This window comes from Lytechinus pictus, chromosome 2, assembly GCF_037042905.1.
Source record: "Lytechinus pictus isolate F3 Inbred chromosome 2, Lp3.0, whole genome shotgun sequence".
Classification (NCBI taxonomy): domain Eukaryota; kingdom Metazoa; phylum Echinodermata; class Echinoidea; order Temnopleuroida; family Toxopneustidae; genus Lytechinus; species Lytechinus pictus.
This window is the reverse complement of record NC_087246.1, coordinates 50,148,782-50,154,900: the sequence shown is the minus strand read 5'-3', so window position 1 is coordinate 50,154,900 and position 6,119 is coordinate 50,148,782. Positions and strand designations below refer to the sequence as shown.

The 6,119-nt window shown below is 35.7% G+C and overlaps 1 protein-coding gene across 1 annotated transcript in view; it reads left to right on the top strand.

Moving 5' to 3' along the window:
• Positions 1–5,604: 5,604 nt before the first annotated feature.
• Positions 5,605–6,119, top strand: part of LOC129254079 (uncharacterized) — a 29,588-nt gene continuing 29,073 nt past the window's right edge. The window contains exon 1 of the mRNA XM_054892535.2: positions 5,605–6,079. The gene's annotated coding sequence lies outside the window, so the exon portion shown is untranslated. The remainder of the gene's footprint in view (positions 6,080–6,119) is intronic.

Genomic DNA, 6,119 nt, shown 5'->3' with positions numbered 1-6,119 from the left:
CTACTCGCATTAGACATCAAATAAAAAACTTTAATAATTCTTAAATCTTCCATTTTTGATGGATTTTTATAAAACCTCCACTGATACTTTTCTCTAAGATTTTCTGTTTTTGTTAAAACCAACTCATAGTCAGGTTGAACTTCACTCTAAGTCCTCTCATTGCAATGATGTTGAGAGCCAAGATATTTTTTTTCTTCTTTCTTTTTGTGAAGACAGGAACCAATTCTCAACCCCCCTGTTATTTGTTATTTTTGTGTCATTCAAAAATTAACTTATTCATTCATTTTCAATACAAGTTTTTTGTTAAAACTGTCGTACAATATTTATAACTTATCCGTAGTTAATTTGTAATCATATTTTGTTTTACTTTTCTGTGTATTTGATGTGTATTTTTGGAAATGAAAAACAATAAAATTGAACTTGAACTTATCATGCAACATCTTGAGATACTGTTCACCTTTCTGACCTCTCTATAATGTCTGAGTGAAAACATCTTAGCTTTTTTTTAAAGACTACATTCGGTGGGATGATCTTTAAATGTATTTAATCAGTGTGATTTGCAATAAGATTAATTGATTTCGTTTAGGTTATAGCAGTGTAGCTCAAAAAATACACTTTTTGCCTCTATAATAAGTAAAATGGATTTCAGTCTCAACATTAGTACAACCATGCACATGCACATAAAACCATTATAGATCAATACGTAGAGAACCAACCATGTTAATAAACGGTTATTTCTTAATATCATGTCACAATCAATATCAAGTCACAAAAATTCAAGTCATGATTTGACGGGGAATTTTTTTTGCTCTTGCCACCCCCCCCCCCCTCCCCGGCCATCGACCCTGTTATGCCCCTGCTTGCAACCAACTAAGGCATGCAAACCACGACAAAAACAGCACCCCTCATAATTATCATGCTGGGGTTTAATCGTATTATAAATAGCAATGTGTAAGCCAACATTAACATCCTTTTGCGTATGTATTTAATGTCCACTTATTATATTGTTTTAGGCCTCTTCTTCTTCCTCTTTCGAAAATGTTGTTTAAACTACAAACAAAAAAATTATTAAAACGTTCAATGCCCCTTTTCTATAAAGCCCTTATAAGACGACATGAATTTTGTTTAAAACCGAACTCGCTCCATCGACTTTGCCTATAGTCATGATAGTTCTAAGTCGTGGAAACGAGTTTCTAATCGAGGGAACTGATATGTAACAAATGAGACCAGAAATGGTATAAAGAGAAAAAAATCGAGGATAACTATATTATGGAAAAGAGTTATGTCGATGGAGCAAGTTAAGTTGTTTAGTCGTGACAATGGTGTGGTGTGTGCGTAGTATGGGTGCGTGTGATTGAGTTTTACAGACGTGTATTTATTATTCATTTATTATTTACTCGGCGCTTCAAGCATATTCAAGATTACAAAAGCAATATTAATCATCACATAAAAATCATAAAATGACATAAATTATGATACAGGTACGTGCAATATTTGATAGCAGTTTGCCTAGTGCATTAAATAGTTGGTGGCCAGGGAAGAGGAGAGCAAACTTAATCACTGTGACCTGATGGTCCCTCCGCCCAACCAACCGATGCACTGGGAATACTGGTAAAATATTGCATGAAGAAAAATACAATGACAATTTCGGGGATTATGATACATATAAGGCAAAAAAATATTACGCCTTTATAAAAAAAAAAAAGATATATTCAAGATAGAAAATCATAAATCAGAATGTTATAAAACAAAATATGAAATCGTGCGAGGTATGTACTGAACTTAGATAAGCAAACATAATATAAGCCTGAACTTAGATAAGCAAACATAATTGTAAGAAAACAAACGTATCAATCAGATATGATTGTTTAAGTCTTGGGCCGACCTTTATAAACGTCACCATCCGAGAGACGTGACCAGGGCTCGAACCCAAATCTCTCGATCATTTTGTAACTTCCCCCACAGAGCTTTACAGGCGCACGCCACAAATGTAAATATGCACTACAATTTGTGTGAGAGGGCGAGATTCAGTATAAGGTTATCACAGCCATTGATTATGAGAGTTTTGCGATCCAGGTGACAATGATGGCGGATAGGCCGACTGACTTGTCGGGCAAATACACTTCAAATATGTAAAGTCAAGTTAGCCTATCTCTATATATACACAACAAAAAAAGTAAGTCCCCCCTTAAACAAACATCAATAATTTCCGAACCAATGCGAGTTTTTAATATATTTTTACATGAGCGTGTAGGTAATTTTATAAGCTACTCTCTGAGTAAATGTTATGGACGTATTTTACGTCATGCTTCAATGAGCACCGTCAGAAGGCAAAAATGTCACTTTTCAAAAGTCACAAGCCAAATATCATGACTTTGATTCCATTTTATTGGAACTAATTCCACATTCTCATCATGAAAAATAGTCAGAAGGCTTGTAAAAGGTACTTTCTAAAAGACGATACAACTTTTTTGGCTAAATTTCACGGTTGAATAAACACAAGTCCAAATTTGCTATAATTGGATTTTTTTTTACACATTTCTATCAATAAAATGATAGAATATGATGACAGTTATTTTTTGGAAGAGTTTCTTCAACAATATTCATCGTTTCACGGTTCAATGAACATTTCTTGACAACAAAAATACGATTTTCAAATATCTTAGGCAAGTATTGCTTCATTTTGGGAACTGAAAATGATCTTTTCTCAACTTTTTCGTTATGTTCATGACCGATTAACATGCTTCAATGATTCAAAGGCGTTAATTAAATATCCACGCTTGAATGAACATGTGGAATGTGATTAGCTCTTTTTTACGTTATTGGAAAAAATGCAATTTGTAACTATGAATATCTGTCACAAACCTCCTTGCATAGTTCATTTGATTTGATTTTTATGAAAATCCCGATGTTTCATGCATCAGTGAGCACACAAAATTCAAATTTTATGCAAATGAGAAGAAAGTTTAAGGTCTTGGCCCCACTCTGTGTCGTATCGAATGGTTATTTTGGTGTGCGCGCCTTTTGGATAGTGTTACTCTGAAGCCATGTGCGAAGTTTCATGAAATAACTGTTGGCAGAAGTAACAAAAACCGTCCATGAAACAAACCCTAATTTCATATTTGTTAAAATTTTGACTTCGTCTCTCATAGACTTGTGTACATTATGGGTGCACATGTTTAAGAATAAGTAACCCCTTATTCAATATGGTGGAACTTTTTTTCAAGGCTGTCTTTAGCAATGTCATTTAGCAGTAATGTTTATCAATCTATGGGCAGAATTCTGTGCAAAAATGAAATTGATTTCTTTATCTATGGATGAGTGAGCACGCATCAAAGTGGGAAATTTTTTTTTCAATGTCACAGACTCATTTTAAAGGGTAATAAAGTGAATATTGGGGTTAAATTCGGTATCACACGTGACTTTAATTGCTGTGTTTTTATCATCCATCATTTCTATCACCAAACACTTTCCGAACTTTAAACATTTTCATGGTTGAGCGAGCACATTCGAAAACTTAGGAATAAATACTCTTTATACTGCATAAATGCATCCTTTTCCTAACATTTTCTCATGATCAGTTTAATTTATGGACAAATCAGTGGTGGATCCAGAAATTCAAAATGGGGGAGGGGCCTATAATCGGGGGAGCCACCAACATTTTTCAAATTTTAACATGATCTAACAAGTTGTAGAGGATACTACCATAAACCCCTAAGATAATACGTCACAATACAGGGGCCGGGGAATGGTTTTCAAAGTGGGGGGGGGGGGGCTGACCATGCAAAAAATCACAATCGTATGGTCGTTTTGACATTTTTGTACATGCTTTTGGAAAAAAAGTGGGGGGGGGGGACTGAAACCCCCCCCCTCCCCGCTTCCGCGGCCCCTGTAATACATTGTGCTCACTCAACCATGAACATACGATATCAAAATTGTGTGTGGAGTGGCTAAATGATGGATAGTAAAACAGTATAACACCATAAAATTCACCTAAAACAACTTTTGCCCAACTTTGTATTTGCACAATCTGAAAAACGACTCTTGTGACTTTCAAAAATGGTAATTTTTAATTCAATCTTTAATTACTCATGCATGAGTCAACCGATCAATCTTATTTTTCCCCAGGAGTTGCTTAATGAGTGTAGAATACCACCTACGAAATATCATATCTAAAAAAAATTCCGTTCAAAAGTTACAGCAATTTCATTTAGGGGGGACTTACTTTTTTTTGTTGTGTATAGATCACCCTGCAGCTAATCTGCTCAAATATAAAGATAGAAAATAATGAAGTAAAATACGATTTAGTTCACTTGATAGGGTACGAACAACCAAAGCACCCTTATTTTGTTGTAAAGACTATCAATTGCAAATCAAATTCAAAATTTTAGTTTAAGAAAAGTGTAAATGAAATGTTTGAATATTTGTCCCCCCCCATAAATAAATTTTTCGACGAAGAAAGATGACAAGAAGAAAATGAACGTAAATGAAAAGGAAGTTTGTAAAATACTTCATGAAGATGATATAAAGAAAACGAAGGGAGAGGCATAGGCCTAGATGAGAGAAGAAGAGAAAGTGAGATAGGATATAGATAAAGAGAAACAGGGTGGCGGTGAGGGATAGAGAGAAAGGAAGAGAAAAGAGAGAAACAGATTGATACGTTTCAAAGTATCCGATATTCATCCAGTTTACCTCTCACCTCGGACTTCACGCTTTCGAGATAGATGAGTGTTGGTGCGTGATGGCGCAATAACACTTGAGCTGTCAGAGTGAGATTGGAAGGTGCGATTATCCCGAGTCGAGCTTTTTTTCTCTTTCTCTCCGACAAGCTTTCAGCTCTCTGACACATATTGCAAGCAACATCATGATCATCACGAGCGTGATCAATTCATTAAGCTGATGGAGCAAGCATAATATTTCATTTAAAAAAATCAGCTGCAAAATGAAATTAAAAAAGTATGACGTATTAACATTTTGCTCAGTTCACAATACAGAAACTTGAATTCCATGTGCAAGCGAGTGTTCAGATCATGTAACCCATTTTTAATTTATATGGCTTTTTGTTATATAAATTATCAATAGTATGATTGTTAGTTATCGACTTAATCGTAATAAGTTATAATAACGGCGATATATTTTGATAAGTCTTATCATTTTTTGTTTTAAATAAATAAAGTAAATAAATCATTAACCATTTTCATAAAATAGCGTGCAAAGGATGATGTTAGTTTATGACATCGTTGACTCCCAACAATTTTAATTTACTTGAAATCAGGGAAGGTTTTTTTTTAAACAAGGGCCGCCCCTGATAAAACGGATGATTCTAAACCATTCATTCGTTCGTTCCGTCTCTCTTTTCACATGTGACCGGTAATTACAAAGTCGAACTGACAGACTATACTAGACTATACATGTTTATTGCGTAGGAGAAACAAATAATTTGAGATGAGATGCTATAAGCACCAAGTTGATGCGATCCAGTTGCGCGCGCATCTTCTGACCACAAAGATGAGTGAGCGAGCAATCTCATCAGCAATACCACGGCGCCGCAGATAACACAGGCACAGTACAGCCCGACAGGCGACACTACTCAGCGAGCACGGTATCCAAGGCCGTAGCTAGGCAATGCGTATGACGTTGCTACCCAATCCTGATCCTGTTTCACATACATATTGTACTGCGAGCATCTCATTATCCATCAAGCATTTATCGTCTGTATTAAAACTCTCTGCCAGCGAGGCGCTTGTTTGGACACTGCGTCAGTTACACACGACAAAAATGTCCCCTTGCTCCTGATCCTGGCTGTTGTTTCTTCGGAAGATCTGATCACGCATGGAGGATATAATAATACTATAGGTCTGCTTGTTTGCTTCTAATCTAAATCTGCCTCGCATCCATGATACCATTGATCATTGACATCGAAGTTTAAACGAATAAAGTCTGCGAAGCATTTCCATCGATCCCGGTTAGGTTGAGATTGCCTTTTTATCTATTTATTTAGAATCAGAAGGATGCCATGTTGTGCAACCAGAGGATGTTGGACTCTGACCGATGATCCGTTCAAATAGGAATCAAGAAGGTAAGAATTAAAATGGGATTATCATCATCTACTGTACTCG